Raw genomic sequence first — 18721 nt, 5'->3', positions numbered from 1 at the left:
CTAGTTATAGCCTAATGCTAGCTGGCTAACATTGAACCTGGTTGGTTAGTTACCTGCAGATTCATGCAGGGTAGTAACGTTATGAGTTGGGATTATGGTTAATTGTTTATCTAGCTAACTACATGTCTAAACAAAAGACTCCACTATGCAAGTAACCACTTCAATAGAATGTTCATGATGTCACTGCGATGACATATCGATATACTTAGCTGGTACATTCGCTCTTGCTATCTACTCCGATTTCAGAGCACTCTCATCTGAGTGTGCCAGAGCGCAGAATAACTGATGAATTTACGAACGCTCAACACCTGTTGAATATGGCCGGTGTCAGTAAATGTTGGCAAAAAAGTGTAATTAAATTGTTGCCAACAGCACAGTCATAGTCACCAACACTCTGGACAACATAAAAACAGTCTAACCAGCTCTGCTAGGGCTGAGCTGAGCTGTTCTCTGTGTCTGGAAGTAGCTAACAAGCTAGCCAACGTTAGCCAGTTAGCTTGGGAGCTTGACTGCTGTTGTAAGGTCAGAACGATCGGATGAACCCTAGAGAAAGAGAGAGAGCCAGATAGAGACAGTGAGAGACGGATAGAGAAAGATAGAGACAGTGAGAGACAGATAGACACAGATAGAGACAGATAGAGACAGATAGAGACAGATAGACACAGATAGAGACAGATAGAGACAGATAGAGACAGTGAGACAGAAAGAAACAGTGAGAGACAGATAGACACAGTGAGAGAGATTGAGAAAGAGAGGGAGACAGATAGAGACAGATAGAGACAGATAGAGACACTGAGAGACAGATAGAGACAGATAGAGACAGATAGAGACAGTGAGACAGAAAGAGACAGTGAGAGACAGATAGACACAGATAAAGACAGATAGAGACAGATAGAGACATGTATAGACAGTGAGAGACAGATACAGAAAGATAGAGACAGTGAGAGACTGATAGAGACAGATAGAGACAGTCAGAAACAGGTAGAGACAGTGAGACAGATAGAGACAGTGAGAGACAGATAGACACAGATAGAGACAGTGAGAGACAAATAGAGACAGTGAGAGACAGATAGAGACAGATAGAGACAGATAGAGACAGACAGAGACATATAGAGACATTGAGAGACAAATAGAGACAGATAGAGACAGATAGAGACAAATAGAGACAGTGAGAGACAGATAGAGACAGATAGAGACAGATAGAGACAGACAGAGACATATAGAGACATTGAGAGACAAATAGAGACAGATATAGACAAATAGAGACAGATATAGACAGATAGAGACAGATAGAGATAGTGAGAGACAGTGAAACAGATATAGACAGTGAGAGACATATATAAACAGTGAGAGACAGATAGAGACAGTGAGACAGATACAGACAGATAGAGACAGTGAGAGACAGATTGAGACAGATAGAGACAGATAGAGACAGATAGAGACAGTGAGAGACAGATAGAGACAGTGAGAGACAGATAGAGACAGTGAGAGACAGATACAGACAGATAGAGACAGTGAGATACAGATAGAGACAGTGAGAGACAGATAGAGACAGTGAGAGACAGATAGAGACAGTGAGAGACAGATAGAGACAGATAGAGACAGTGAGAGACAGATAGAGACAGATAGAGACAGATAGAGACAGATAGAGACAGTGAGAGACAGATAGAGACAGATAGAGACAGATACAGTGAGAGACAGATAGAGACAGTGAGAGACAGATAGAGACAATGAGAGACAGATAGAGACAGATAGAGACAGATAGAGACAGATAGAGACAGATAGAGACAGTGAGAGACAGATAGAGACAGTGAGAGACAGATAGAGACAGTGAGAGACAGATAGAGACAGTGAGAGACAGATAGACACAGATAGAGACAGTGAGAGACAGATAGAGACAGTGAGAGACAGAGAGACACAGATAGAGACAGATAGAGACAGATAGAGACAGATAGAGACAGATAGAGACAGATATATATTATCTACATAATTAACCTGAGGAGAAGATTGGCAATTTCTACCCCTCCATCTGTCCTGCTGGTTGAGCTCTAAATGACACCTTATTTCCTATATACCGCATTCGTTTTCACCAGGGGCCATGGGGCGTAAAATATGCATACAGTGCACTGATTCATACCCTTTTACATTTCACCGCAGAACACAAAGGACCTTTCTATGTAGAATATAATTCAAAGTACAAGAAATGTCCCTTTGTCATTGTGATGCAGTGGGATATTTTGCTGAGCAAGTCTGAGGAGTCAGAAACCGGCCAGTCTTTATTAGTCTGAGGAGTCAGAGACCGGCCAGTCATTATTAGCAGTGATGGGAGAACTATGACTTGACTGGATCAGGACACACGTTCACACACACACAAACACGCTCACACACACACACGGACACACACAACCTAACATCCCACTAGATCATTCACTAAATCAAACATCAGAGAGAGAAAGAGAGAGAGAGAGAGAGAGAGAGAGAAAGAGAGAGAGAGAGAGAGAGAGAGAGAGAGAGAGAGAGAGAGAGAGAGAGAGAGAGAGAGAGATGTGAACTGTCTTTATTATTTTGGAGCTTTTGTGAGTGTAATGTTTACTGTTAATTTTTTATTGTTTACTTCACTTTTGTTTATTATCTATTTCACTTGCTTTGGCAACGTTTTTCTAATGCCAAAAAAGCTCCTTAAATTGAAATTGAATTGAGAGAGAGACAGAGAGAGAGAGACAGAGAGAGAGAGAGAGAGAGAGAGAGAGAGAGAGAGAGAGAGAGAGAGAGAGAGAGAGAGAGAGAGAGAGAGAGAGAGAGACATTGTTTTTATTTAACCTTTATTTTGACAGGATATATTCACGTCGCCAACTAATATATTAAAACACACTGTTTTGCAATTAAGGTCTACAGTAGCCTCAACGGCACTCTGTAAGGTAACACCATGGTGTAGCCGGAAGACAGCTTCACGTCCTCCTCTGGGTACATTGACTTCCATACAAAACCTAGGAGGCTCAAACCCCATCTATAGACTTAAACAGCAATAATGACAACTTCCGGAGAACTTCCTCCAACCTATCAGAGCTCTTGCAGCATGAACTGACACGTTGCCCACCCAATCAAAGGATCAGAGAATGAATCTAGTACTGAAAGCATAAGCTACAGCTAGCTAGCACTGCAGTGCATAAAACGTGGTGAGTAGTTGACTCAAAGAGAGAGAAAGACAATAGTTGAACAGTTTTGAACAAATTAATTTCTTCCAAATGAAGGAGAAGCAAGAGAGAAAGAGAGAGAGAGATCTTTCTTCATTTTTTTTTTTTTAACTTTCATTTTCACTTACTTATCTAGAAAATGCAGCTAGCTAGTTTAGTCTACTCAAACACCCGGCTCAAACAGAGGGATGCTATGTTAGCTAGCTGGCTATGACTGTCCAACACAACACTGGAACTCAAGGTAAGCTTTTGGTTTTACTAATTTATTTTGACCAGGGCCTGCAAGTGTAACTGCTAAACTGCTTACTGACTGTACACTGTAACGTTACTGCATAATTGTAGCGGGTTTACTAACACGTTAGTTCTATTAGCTATGTTGACTATGACGTTACTTTAGCTAATATGGTGTCAACGATGTAGGCTGTGTGTAGCGGTTATGATATGGTTTAGCTTGGAAAGGTTTATTCACCTGGTCACATACAGCTGATGTGTTGTGCACTGAAGTCCACAAGCGAAGCGAAAATGTGAGAGGAGGACAGGCCGTAGATGCGAGAAGGAATACAACGTGGCTGCTATGAAAGTGAACTGTGTTTACGTGTGATCAGGGGTGTATTCATTTCGGCGATTCTGTTGAAAACATTTTCTTAAACGGAAGCAAACGGAACAAAACGGGGATGAACTTACCTCAATTTGTCCAACAAAAACTCTTGTTTGCAACTGTTGGACTAATGATTACACACTAGATCAGCTACATGCAGGCAAGAGTGTGCAAGGTGGTATTGAATGTGTCACTGTCTGTCACCTTGATTACAAAATATTATCTCAATGTGCACCTACGTTATGAACTTTCATTCATAGGCTAGGTTGTAGCAACCTCATGATGGGTACAATGACAATGTTAGTATCATTTAGTAGCCTAAACCTATCGATGTTACATTGAACTGGGTGAATGGAATATGAATGACAGTCATCCAATATCCTGTAATTGAAATTGTTCCACACGTAAGGTGCAAGGAACTTAAAGGCTGATTTACTTAACTCTGGACACCAAAGGAGTCTCCAGAGTTAACCAACCCTGGCTTGATAACTTGTCATTTTAAATCTTAACAGTGATGTTAGGTAAGTCGGAAGTTTTGTGGAACAGGGCTTTGTAAACAAAAAGAGGGTAACAGTGGATGCTGTTGAGGGGAGGATGGCTCATAATAATGGCTGGAACGGAGTTAATGGAATGGCATCAAACACATGGAAACACATGGACACCATGTGTTTGATGTACAGGAGCAGTCAAAAGTTTGGACACACCTACTCATTCAAGGGTTGTTCTTTATTTTTTACTATTTTCTACATTGTAGAATAATAGTGAAGACATCAAAACTATGAAATAACACATATGGAATCATGTAGTAAGAGTATGCCAAGAGTGTGCTAAGCTGTCATCAAGGCAAGGGTGGCTATTTGAAGAATCTCAAATATAAAATATATTTTGATTTGTTTAACACTTTTTTGGTTACTACATGATTCCATATGTGTTATTTCATAGTTTTGATGTCTTCACTATTATTCTACAATGTAGAAAAAATAAAAATAAAGAAAGAAAAACCCTTGAATAGGTGTGTCCAAACTTTTGACTGGTAATGTATTTGATAACATTGCACTTATTCGGCTCCAGCCCATTGCCAAGAGCCCGTTCTCCCCAATTAAGGTGCCACCAACCTCCTGTGGAGTGTAATGATGTGATCTACGTGACTTCAAAGAGGTCCAGCCAGCTTTTCGGTAAAGAATACAGTGATTAGTAATAAAACTGCCTCCTGTGATAAAACGAAGGGCGCTGTGAAAAATGACATCCAAGGCTTTAAGAGTAGATGCAGCTGCACTTTAATAAATAGTATCACCATAATCAACAACAGGTAGAAAGGCTGACTGCACAATCTTCTTCCTGCTGACTAGAGAGAGAGAGAGAGAGACAAGATCTGTTTCTCTAATAAAAAGCCCACTTTAAATCTTAGCTTCTTAAGAAGCTCAGTCGTATGTTTTTTAAACTATAAATCATTGTCAATCCAATTACCAAGGTATTTTTGTGTGCAGGGACTCGTTTGATTATAGAACCATCCGATGAGTAAAGATGTAATCCATCTGAGACAATCTTATGAGAACTTGAAAACAACATGTATTTAGTTTTGCCCGTATTAAGTATGATCAGTAAGGGCTTTCTACACAACTGTAAAATCTGACTTTCACAGCCAGTCAGCAGTGGGGGCAATTGAGTACTTAATAATATCATCCACATATATATTATTTTATTTTTTATTTTTTATAGATTGACCAATATCATTTATATAAATAATGAAAAGAACAGGTCCTAGTATAGACCTCTGCGGAACACCTTAATGTACTTCAAGAAATTAGGACTTAACCCCATAAATCACGATGGCCTGAGTTCTGTCACTAAGATAATCATGAAACCATGAACAGGCATCAAAAGATCAGGCCTATCGAGGACAACTGATTCGAGAGAAAAAATTGCATGATCAACAGTATCAAGAGATTTTGACAGGTCCACAAACAAAGCAGCACATTTCATTTTAGTGTCTATGTCACTGACAAGATAATTAACAACTAAAGTGGTTGCTGTAATAGTTATATGCCCAGGCCTAAACCCTGATTGGTTAACATTCAAGATACATTTCTCAGATAAAAATGAGCAGTTGTACATTTACCAAGGATTCAAGAAACTTAGCTAGAGAAGGAAGCCTTGAAATGGGGCAATAATAATTAAGATCATTACTATCCGTGGCCTTATGGAGTGGCAGCACAAGAGCAGATTTCCATACTTTTTCAATATTTCCTGATAACAATGTTAAATAAAGAATGTGGGTTATTGAGACAACAATGATGGGCGCTGCACACTTAAGCAGACCGGAATCCAATTGGACGGCCCCTGTGGATTTCTTGTTGTCAATTGCTAGCGAAGCATCCAGGAATTATTTTTCTCTAAATAATTTGAATTAGCCTTCGTAATTTGTCTTACACAATAATTCCTCCGTTTCTTAAAAGCTTGCCAGCCCGGGCTTAAGCCTGTGTTGCTGGCCTTGACACTAGCATAATATATTTTATTAATGACTTCGGATAATTCCAGAGTGTACCAGGCATTCGATCTACCTTTAACCCTTTTTGAAGGGAGCATGATTATCCACAATAGTTTCGAAGGCATCTGCAAAGAGGCTCAAAGCTAAATCAGGTTCAGGGATAGCTGAAATACAATCAAGTTCACTAAAATAAAGGTAATGTAAAAAAGCCTGTTCACTGAAGTTTTCAAAGTTCCTCTTCGTGACACGAGGCTTAGATGTTTGTATTCTCACGTCTCTATCACAAACAACCGGGCAACGGTCACTAATGTATTGGGTGAAGACACCTGTAGAAACATATTTCTCTGGTGTATTTGATAAGATAAGATCAATCAGAACAAACAAGCTACGTTCAATAGGTGGTTGCAGGCCCTGTCTGATGGTTGATATTCATATACAGTGCATTCGGAAAGTATTCAGACCCTTTGACTTTTTCCACAATTTGTTATGTTACAGACTTATTCTAAAAGTGATTAAATAAAAATGTCCCCTCATCAATCTACACACAATACCCCATAATGACAAAGGAAAAACAGGTTTTAAGAAATGTATGCAAATGTATAAAAAATAAAAAATGGAAATACCTTATTTACATAAGTATTCATACCCTTTGCTATGAGACTTGAAATTGAGCTCAGGTGCATCCTGTTTCCATTGATCATCCTTGAGATGTTTCTACAACTTGATTGGAGTCCACCTGTGGTAAATTCAATTGATTGGACATGATTTAGAAAGGCACACACCTGTCTATATAAGGACCCACAGTTGACAGTGCATGTCAGAGCAAAAACCAAGCCATGAGGTAGAAGGAATTGTCCGTAGAGCTCAGAGACAGGATTTTGTCGAGGCACAAATCTAGGGTACCAAAACATTTCTGCAGCATTGAAGGTCCCTAAGAACACAGTGGCCTCCATCATCATTAAATGGAAGAAGTTTGGAAACACTAATACTCTTCCTAGAGCTGGCTGCCCGGACAAACTGAGCAATCGGGGGAAAAGGGAGGTAATCAAGAACCCAATGGGCACTCTGACAGAGCTCTAGAGTTCCTCTGTGGAGATGGGAGAACCTTCCAGAACGACAACCATCTCTGCAACACTCCACCAATCAGGCCTTTATGGTTGAGTGGCCAGACAGAAGCCACTCCTCAGTAAAAGGTACATGACAGCCCACTTGGAGTTTGCCAAAAGGCACCTAAAGGACTATCAGACCATGAGAAACAAGATTGAACTCTTTGGCCTGAATGCCAAGCGTCACGTCTGGAGGAAACCTGGCACCATTCCTACGATGAAGCATGGGGGTGACATCATCATGTTGTGGGGATGTTTTTCAGCGGCAGGGACTGGGAGACTAGTCAGGATCGAGGGAAAGATGAACGGAGCAAAGTACAGAGAGTCCCTTGATGAAAACCTGCTCCAGAGCACTCAGGACCTCAGACTGGGGTAAAGGTTCACCTTCCAACAAGACAACGACCCTAATCACACAGCCAAGACAACGCAGGAGTAGCTTTGGGACAAATCTCTGATTGTCTCTGAATGTCCTTGAGTGGCCCAACCAGATCCCGGACATGAACCCGATCGAACATCTCTGGAGAGATCTGAAAATCGCTGTGCAGCGACGCTCCCCATCCAACCTGCCAGAGCTTGAGAGGATCTGCAGAGAAGAATGGGAGAAACACCCCAAAATACAGGTGTGCCAAGCTTGTAGCGTCATACCCAAGAAGACTCAATACTGTAATCGCTGCCAAAGGTGCTTCAACAAATCACTGAGTAAAGGATCTGAATACTTATGTAAATGTGATATTTCAGGGGTTTTTTTTGTAATAAATGTGCCAAGATTTCTACAAAAACTTTTTTCTGCTTTGTCATTATGGGGTATTGTGTTTAGATTAAAGAGGGAAAAAAATAATTGTATCAATTTTTGAGTAAGTCTGTAACATAAAGTGTGAAAAGATTCAAGGGGTCTGAAGACTTTCCGAATGCACTGTAACACTTGAAATGTCTATATTTTTTAAACCTTTTTGAGTGTTTACTGTTAATTTCTACTCGTTTTTTGTTGATGTTAAATTTGTTTCTTCTCAGTTTTTTTTATTGTTTATTTCACTTGCTTTGACAATATAAATGTATGTTTGCAATGCCAAAAAATCCCCTCTAAATTGATTTTAATTGAAAGAGAGAGAGAGAGAGATAAGAGGAGAGAGAGAGAGAGAGAGAGAGAGAGAGAGAGAGAGAGAGAGAGAGAGAGAGAGAGAGAGAAAGAAAGACATAGAGAGAGAGAGAGAGAGAGAGAGAGAGAGAGAGAGAGAGAGAGACAGAGAGAGAGAGAGAGAGAGAGAGAGAGAGAGAGGGGGGAAGGAGAGGGGAGGAGGGGTGAGAAGGATGCTTTCCCTCCTCAAGGACAGAAGGTTGACGAGAGGCTAATGATCGGTGGCAGCTCAGTCAACCGGTGAATTCATATAGGCAAACAGCACAGCAGTACTTAAGGAAAACTCCATACAGCCAAGCAACCAGCCAGCTGAGACTGAACTCTGGAGTCTGATGTGCTCTCTTCATGCAACAAGCACATGTAAGACTGAGAGTTTAGGAAAGAGGATATACAGTCCTGTGGGTCCCCATGCAGAACGTGTAGGTATGAGAGAACAGTCCTGTGGGTCCCCATGCAGAACGTGTAGGTATGAGAGAACAGTCCTGTGGGTCCCCATGCAGAACGTGTAGGTATGAGAGAACAGTCCTGTGGGTCCCCATGCAGAACGTGTAGGTATGAGAGAACAGTCCTGTGGGTCCCCAAGCAGAACGTGTAGGTATGAGAGAACAGTCCTGTGGGTCCCCAAGCAGAACGTGTAGGTATGAGAGAACAGTCCTGTGGGTCCCCAAGCAGAACGTGTAGGTATGAGAGAACAGTCCTGTGGGTCCCCAAGCAGAACGTGTAGGTATGAGAGAACAGTCCTGTGGGTCCCCATGCAGAACGTGTAGGTATGAGAGTTAACAGGGCGTCACTGAATCCATATAAGAAACACTCTGGGGAAACGTTTTGGGAAAAATCAAATCCAGCACCAAGAGTGTCAACTGCCCTTTCAGGATAGGTTCACCACAAATGTAATAGAACTCCTGCCAGCACCACTGACTGCACCCAGCAGAGAACCCTGCTGAGATCCCTGCTGAGATCCCTGCTGAGATCCCTGCTGAGAACCCTGCTGAGATCCCTGCTGAGATCCCTGCTGAGAACCCTGCCGTGGGTCTGGACTGAGATCCCTGCCGTGGGTCTGGACTGAGATCCCTGCCGTGGGTCTGGACTGAGATCCCTGCCGTGGGTCTGGACTGAGATCCCTGCCGTGGGTCTGGACTGAGATCCCTGCCGTGGGTCTGGACTGAGATCCCTGCCGTGGGTCTGGACTGAGATCCCTGCCGTGGGTCTGTACTCTGGAGTCAGTGTGTGTTTTTTTTACCATTGCAACAGGATGTTATCAGGATCAGGGACAGACCTTGGGTTTAATCTTCTAACAAGAGCACCAGGCTGGAGTCGACATGCTTCATTATACAGAGTAAAGGGAGCTGTCGTTATCTCTGGAAGTACTGTATAGGCATTGGGTGGTAAACAGTGAATCGGCTTCGTTGTCTCATGTAATGAGATTGTTGAGTAAAAAGCATGAGCTGATGCACACCCAAAGATGTTTGGGGAGGTGCTGACTAACGGAACAGTAAACTGTGTAGAAAGAAAGAAAGTTGCACACTATATTATTGACATGGTCCCAACAATTGAATGGGTAAAGAGAAAATATGTATTTTGAAAGTACAGTGTATTGACCACAGCCATATGCGGGAGTCTATTGTATCGGTTTACTTTCCCTGCCAAAAGGGTGCAAGTAATATTATGCACCAACGCTTCCGTGGCATGAAATGTACCCTTTCTCTCCTGTGAAATTAGCTAAATGTCAGTTCCACCCTTCTGGTCTCTCCTCCCTCATACTGTCCTGAAGACACAGAGTCCTGAAGACACAGAGTCCTGAAGACACAGAGTCCTGACGACACAGAGTCCTGAAGACACAGAGTCCTGAAGACACAGGGTCCTGAAGACACAGAGTCCTGAAGACACAGAGTCCTGAAGACACAGGGTCCTGAAGACACAGAGTCCTGAAGACACAGAGTCCTGAAGACACAGAGTCCTGAAGACACAGGGTCCTGAACACACAGAGTCCTGACAACACAGAGTCCTGTGTGTGTGTGTGTGTGTGTGTGTGTGTGTGTGTGTGTGTGTGTGTGTGTGTGTGTGTGTGTGTGTGCGTGTGTGTGTGTGTGTGTGTGTGTGTGTGTGTGTGTGTGTGTGTGTGTGTGTGTGTGTATGTGTGTGTGTGTGTGTACCTGGGGCAGATGCAGAGGACTGTGTCCCCTCAGTTTCACTGGGCATCACGTCCTGAGGTTAAGGAGGAAGTAACCTCACCAAGCTCCCAAAACCACACCAAGCTCCCAAAACCTCACCAAGCTCCCAAAATCTCACCAAGCTCCAAAACCCCACCAAGCTCCCAAAACCACACCAAGCTCCCAAAACCACACCAAGCTCCCAAAACCTCACCAAGCTCCCAAATCCTCACCCAGCTCCCAAAACCTCACCAAGCTCCCAAAACCTCACCAAGCTCCCAAAACCACACCAAGCTCCCAAAACCACACCAAGCTCCCAAAACCTCACCAAGCTCCCAAAACCACACCAAGCTCCCAAAACCTCACCAAGCTCCCAAAACCTCACCCAGCTCCCAAAACCTCACCAAGCTCCCAAAACCTCACCAAGCTCCCAAAACCACACCAAGCTCCCAAAACCACACCAAGCTCCCAAAACCTCACCAAGCTCCCAAAACCTCACCAAGCTCCCAAAACCTCACCAAGCTCCCAAAATCTCACCAAGCTCCCAAAACCACACCAAGCTCCCAAAACCACACCAAGCTCCCAAAACCACACCAAGCTCCCAAAACCACACCAAGCTCCCAAAAACCGAAATAATGATAACATCTTGTCTTTCCCTCGGTGGCTGGCTGGCTGGCTGGCTGGCTGGCTGGCTGGCTGGCTGCTGAGGGTGAAGGGTATGAGGGGATTCCCACGCTCATGACTCTTTCTACACAAGGGTCTCGTGTCCTAAATGGCACCCTATTCCCTATTTAGTGTACTACTAGTAGTGCACTACTTAGGGGATAGGGTGCCATTCGGGGAAACATCCACTGCCTGTCCACATTACTCTTCTGTTGTTGATGCCAGGGTGTAACAGCACCCTCAGCTAGTAACCTTTAACCTCTTCTGACTGGCAGACACAGCCCCGTGTTGCACACACACACACACCTCAACAATGTCATCAGCAGGCTCTCTGCTTGACAGACAGACAAAAGGACTCCCCTGGCATGTGTGGTGTGTGAAAATGTTAAATTAAAGGTAATACTTATTTTCATTTTATACCTCTGAATATGAATAATAATATAAATACTCTGTATAGTGATAATAACATGAATACTCTGAATAGTAATACTAATATAAATCCTCTGAATTGTAATAAAACTGTAAATACTCTGAATAGTAATACTAATATAAATCCTCTGAATTGTAATAATACTGTAAATACTCTGAATAGTAATACTAATATAAATCCTCTGAATTGTAATAATACTGTAAATACTCTGAATAGTAATACTAATATAAATCCTCTGAATTGTAATAATACTGTAAATACTCTGAATAGTAATACTAATATAAATACTCTGAATAATAATAATAATACACTGAACAAAAATATATACACAAAAAGCTTATTTCTCTCAAATGTTGTGCAGAAATGTGTTAACATCCCTGTTAGTGAGCATAATCCATCCACTTGACACGTGTGGCATATCACAAAGCTGATTAAACAGCACGATCATTACACAGGTGCACCTTGTGCTGGGGACAATAAAAGGCCACTCTAAAATGTGCAGTTTTGTCACACAACACAATGCCACAGATGTCTAAAGTTTTGAGGGAGCGCGCAATTGGCATGCTGACTGCAGGAATGTCCACCAGAGCTGTGGCCAGATTATTTTATTTTATTTCTCTACCATAAGCCGCCTCCATCTTCGTTTTAGAAAGTTTGGCAGTACGCCCAACCGGCCTCACAACCGCAGACCTCTTGTAGCCACGCCAGCCCAGGACCTCCAGATCCGGCTTCTTCACCTGCGGGGTCGTCTGAGACCAGCCACCCGGACAGCTGATCAAACTAAGGAGTATATCTGTCTGTAATGAAGCCCTTTTGTTGGGGAAAAATGTAATTCTGATTGGCTGGGCCTGGCTCCCCAGTGGGTGGACCTGGCTCCCCAGTGGGTGGACCTGGCTCCCCAGTGGGTGGACCTGGCTCCCCAGTGGGTGGACCTGGCTCCCCAGTGGGTGGACCTGGCTCCCCAGTGCCACCCACCCTCCCAGGCCCACCCATGGCTGCGCCCCTGACCAGTAGATTAGGGCCTTATGTATTTATTTCAATTGACTGATGTCCTTATATGAAATATAACTAAGTAAAATCTTTGAAATTGTTGCATGTTGCAAATATATTTTTAGTCAGTATAGATATCAATACATTAATAATGTATTATTTTAAATGTAAAGGAAAAGTAGCTTCAACAAGTATACTTGTTTGAAATTGATTTACTATACTCGTACAAATGGTAAAAACAGAACTTGAAGTTACTAGGCACATTTTACTAAATAATATACCATAGTTACTTATATTATCATCATAACATATGGAGTTAAACTGTCATCATAACATATGGAGTTATACTGTCATCATAACATATGGAGTTATACTGTCATCATAACATATGGAGTTATACTGTCATCATAACATATGGAGTTATACTGTCATCATAACATATGAAGTTATACTGTCATCATAACATATGGAGTTATACTGTCATCATAACATATGGAGTTATACTGTCATCATAACATATGGAGTTATACTGTCATCATAGCATATGGAGTTATACTGTCATCATAACATATGGAGTTATACTGTCATCATAACATATGAAGTTATACTGTCATCATAACATATGGAGTTATACTGTCATCATAACATATGGAGTTATACTGTCATCATAACATATGAAGTTATACTGTCATCATAACATATGGAGTTATACTGTCATCATAACATATGAAGTTATACTGTCATCATAACATATGGAGTTATACTGTCATCATAACATATGAAGTTATACTGTCATCATAACATATGGAGTTATACTGTCATCATAACATATGAAGTTATACTGTCATCATAACATATGGAGTTATACTGTCATCATAACATATGGAGTTATACTGTCATCATAACATATGAAGTTATACTGTCATCATAACATATGGAGTTATACTGTCATCATAACATATGGAGTTATACTGTCATCATAACATATGGAGTTATACTGTCATCATAGCATATGGAGTTATACTGTCATCATAGCATATGGAGTTATACTGTCATCATAGCATATGGAGTTATACTGTCATCATAGCATATGGAGTTATACTGTCATCATAGCATATGAAGTTATACTGTCATCATAACATATGAAGTTATACTGTCATCATAACATATGAAGTTACACTGTCATCATAGCATATGGAGTTATACTGTCATCATAGCATATGGAGTTATACTGTCATCATAGCATATGGAGTTATACTGTCATCATAGCATATGGAGTTATACTGTCATCATAACATATGAAGTTACACTGTCATCATACCATATGGAGTTATACTGTCATCATAGCATATGGAGTTATACTGTCATCATAACATATGGAGTTATACTGTCATCATAGCATATGGAGTTATACTGTCATCATAACATATGGAGTTATACTGTCATCATAGCATATGAAGTTATACTGTCATCATAGCATATGGAGTTATACTGTCATCATAACATATGGAGTTATACTGTCATCATACCATATGGAGTTATACTGTCATCATAACATATGGAGTTATACTGTCATCATAACATATGGAGTTATACTGTCATCATACCATATGGAGTTATACTGTCATCATAGCATATGGAGTTATACTGTCATCATAGCATATGGAGTTATACTGTCATCATAGCATATGGAGTTATACTGTCATCATAACATATGGAGTTATACTGTCATCATAACATATGGAGTTATACTGTCATCATAACATATGGAGTTATACTGTCATCATACCATATGGAGTTATACTGTCATCATAACATATGGAGTTATACTGTCATCATACCATATGGAGTTATACTGTCATCATAACATATGGAGTTATACTGTCATCATAGCATATGGAGTTATACTGTCATCATGACGTATGCAGTTATACTGTCATCATAGCATATGAAGTTATACTGTCATCATAACATATGAAGTTATACTGTCATCATAACATATGGAGTTATACTGTCATCATGACATATGGAGTTATACTGTCATCATAACATATGGAGTTATACTGTCATCATAACATATGGAGTTATACTGTCATCATAACATATGAAGTTATACTGTCATCATAACATATGAAGTTATACTGTCATCATAGCATATGGAGTTATACTGTCATCATAGCATATGAAGTTATACTGTCATCATAACATATGAAGTTATACTGTCATCATAACATATGGAGTTATACTGTCATCATGACATATGGAGTTATACTGTCATCATACCATATGGAGTTATACTGTCATCATAACATATGGAGTTATACTGTCATCATAGCATATGGAGTTATACTGTCATCATACCATATGGAGTTATACTGTCATCATACCATATGGAGTTATACTGTCATCATAACATATGGAGTTATACTGTCATCATAGCATATGGAGTTATACTGTCATCATACCATATGGAGTTATACTGTCATCATAACATATGGAGTTATACTGTCATCATACCATATGGAGTTATACTGTCATCATAACATATGGAGTTATACTGTCATCATGACGCATGCAGAGTGGAGCAGTGGGACTGGGACTGCATTAGCAGCAGAACAACATGAAGACACTGTGTGAATGGGATGTGCTGCTGCTGCTATGGTAACCAGTTACAATGAAACACCTGAATTAGACTGACGATTGAGTGGAGCAGTAAAGTAAGACACAGAAAACTTCTTCCTGAAAACCAGGGGAAAACATCACAGCGATAACACTGTAAACGCAGAGCATTGGTATAGTGATGGAATGGGTGTGTGTTCTGGTGCTGCCAACATTTAGAGCCATTTGTTGGGTAATGACCTGCAAACAGCTGTGTAGCTGTAGGGATTAGGTCATATCAGTGAGTTTTCTATCAGTGTCTCTGGGGATACACTGGATACACTGGATGACAACGGATGATTTCCCATTACACATGTAATGTCCCCATTTCCCCATGACTAGTGACACCCTATAGGACTGTGTGCAGGCATAATATCCATTTCGATGCTGGCTGACAAGCAATTACTTCCCATTAAAATGTTAATGTTATTCCCATGTCTGTATTCCCATCTCTGTATTCCCATGTCTGTATTCCCATGTCCAGGCCTGTGTGTGTAAATCTGGTGTTTGTTTATGTACCTTTGTGTTAACAGGGAGTCCCGTTGAGACCAAGGTATCTTTTGTAAGGGAGCCCTGCATCTTACAATTACACAATAAATTACACATTGGGGCGGCAGGTAGCTTAGTGGTTAAGAGCGTTGTGCCAGTAACCGAAAGGTCGCTTGTTCTAATCCCCGAGCCGACTAGGTGAAAAATCTGCCGATGTGCCCTTGAGCAACGCAAGGCACTTAACCCTAATTGCTCCTGTAAGTCACTCTGGCTAAGAGTGTCTGCTAAATGACTAAAATGTAAAAATGTAATACAGCAGAATATAAAAATACAAAGATAATACAAAAATGGTGTGTACTAATTGATCAGGGATGTTGATTGGCTCCTTTAATAATATGAAGGTTTGGAAACCCTATTGATCTGCAGAAATATGCCATTTGTGATTCATATGAACACAACAGCAATTGGATCAGGTAGGCAGGCCCTAACTATGGTCTGCCTATCAATTTAAGAATTGAATATGCGCAGAACTCTGAAGGCAGAGGAGCGCGGCGGTGCTGTGGCGGCACAGAGCTGTCCTCTCAACACCATGCTATATGAATGTCCCTCAACGCTGTGGCCCTACTACCCACATGGTCAGAATATATGAGCAGTAGAGCGTTGGTGTAGCGGTAGAGAGCTGTTCTTTCAGCACCAAGCACTGCTGAAGCCATGTGGTCGGTAGCTGTGCTGGGAAAAGGAGGGAGCTGTCCTTTCAGCACCCAGCACTGCTGAAGCCATGTGGTCGGTAGCTGTGCTGGGAATAGGAGGGAGCTGTCCTTTCAGCACCAAGCACTGCTGAAGCCATGTGGTCGGTAGCTGTGCTGGGAAAAGGAGGGAGCTGTCCTTTCAGCACCAAGCACTGCTGAAGCCATGTGGTCGGTAGCTGTGCTGGGAAAAGGAGGGAGCTGTTCTTTCAGCACCCAGCACTGCTGAAGCCATGTGGTCGGTAGCTGTGCTGGGAAAAGGAGGGAGCTGTCCTTTCAGCACCCAGCACCGCTGCTAAAGCTCAACCACTGTTGCTGCAGCCACGTGCAATTTTTTCCCCCAGTATAGATATCAATTTGAGAAAATCAGCTGACAGCCAATTCAAACAAACAACTTTAAACATGAACTCGGTGACTCCAAAGCATTTTGTATTCAAAAGATTTTAAAAAAAATAATGTATCTGCATGCCAGCATTACACAACTTTACAGGACATGTCTTTCCCTGTGGCCTCTCAAGCTTACAACAGCATCACACGTGTATCAATCACTTAAGGGGAGGACACATATCAGCAACAGTGGGTTGACATCCATTTCTAAAAGCTCTGGATCTCATTTTAATTTGTATAGGGTGTAAATTCAGTCCATTGTGGAATCTGAAATATCTATGAGAAGACATCATTCACTCCATGTGATTGTGATATTGATAACTGAACAGACAGCAAGTACAGAGTGTTCTGGTGTTCTGCTCTCTCTCTCTCTCTCTCTCTCTCTCTCTCTCTCTCTCTCTCTCTCTCTTCTCTCTCTCTGTCTCTCTCTCTCTCTCCCTCTCTCTCTCTCTCTCTCTCTCTCTCTCTCTCTCTCTCTCTCTCTCTCTCTCTCTCTCTCTCTTTCTCCCTCTCTCTCTCTCTCTCTCTCTCTCTCTCTCTGTCTCTCTTTGTCTCTCTTTGTCTCTCTCTCTCTTTCTCTCTCTCTCTATTTTCTCTCTCTCTCTCTCTCTCTCTCTCTCTCTCTCTCTCTCTCTCTCTCTCTCTCTCTCTCTCTCTCTCTCTCTCTCATTATAACACATGATGTATGTCCGTTTTATTCTGATCCCCACTCACCTGAAACAGACGTAATATGTTCGCCACCATGATCGATACAGAACTTGCTGAAGCTCCTATCACTCCAACAACTTTCTCTGGCTTGACGAACACTGGTGGTTCACCGTTCATACACCTCACGTCTGTAGTGTCTTTTTGTATGAGTGCCTGCACAAAAGTCAGGGACTGCTCCAGAGCATAGGTGTCCCTCGAACATGTATCGAGCACCCGGGCACCTAGGGTGATATTGGGCAAAAGCTCGTCATCACTGTTGATTTGGTCCAAGGCGTACATCATTGCTTCGAGACGATGGATCCCGTTCTCTTTCTTGATGTCCCCACACCGCTCCCCCGGGATCCCCCGGGCATGCACCGGGAAGAGGCCACCGAGGTCAGGTGTCCCTCCATTCTTATGGAATGCGGTGCGTAAATTTCCTGCGATGCTGTAAGGTCGAGTAGAGCTTTCATCACCCACAACACTCGCCACGTAAAGTAGGGTTTATTCAGTTGTAGAACCACGCCACCATCCCTTAGCCTGGCCATGGCCTCTCTCTCTCTCTCTCTCTCTCTCTCTCTCTCTCTGTCTCTCTCTCTCTCTCTCGTCTCCTCTCTCTCTCTCTCTCTCTCTCTCTCTCCCTCCTACCTCCGACTTCGATTCAGAAAAAAGACCCGATGCACCGAGGCACTTTAAAAAAATAATAATACTTCTATGAAATCAAGATGATTCATCGTCCAAAGTAAGTCCATGTGTGAAAATAAAAAATGGTCAGGTTGAGAAGGTGCGCAGATTATTCCGCTATAGGCTACCGACGGGTTTACAAATGCCTTATTCCTTCTAGATGTGCGCACAGCTGCCCAGTAGCAGTGTACCGTTCACACAGTCGCTTGTTGCTTGAACGCCCCATTCCAGGTTTGAAGTGAGTCGATATTCAATAAAGAACCTTTTTAGGAAGAATGTAACCGCGAGAGGAAGTGCTGTTGATATTCCGCCGTTG

At 41.9% G+C, this 18721-nt stretch overlaps 1 pseudogene across 1 annotated transcript in view; it reads right to left on the bottom strand.

Annotated features, from left to right (window-relative positions):
- The window catches only part of LOC311138293 (metabotropic glutamate receptor 7-like), a 252959-nt pseudogene extending 234690 nt beyond the window's left edge, over positions 1-18269 (bottom strand). Inside the window, exon 1 of the transcript in view lies at positions 17749-18269. The product of the transcript in view is annotated as a metabotropic glutamate receptor 7-like (transcript). The remainder of the gene's footprint in view (positions 1-17748) is intronic.
- Positions 18270-18721: the final 452 nt, after the last annotated feature.

This window comes from Coregonus lavaretus (genome assembly GCF_964263955.1).
Source record: "Coregonus lavaretus genome assembly, chromosome: 12".
Classification (NCBI taxonomy): domain Eukaryota; kingdom Metazoa; phylum Chordata; class Actinopteri; order Salmoniformes; family Salmonidae; genus Coregonus; species Coregonus lavaretus.
This window is presented reverse-complemented; position numbering and strand designations above follow the sequence as displayed.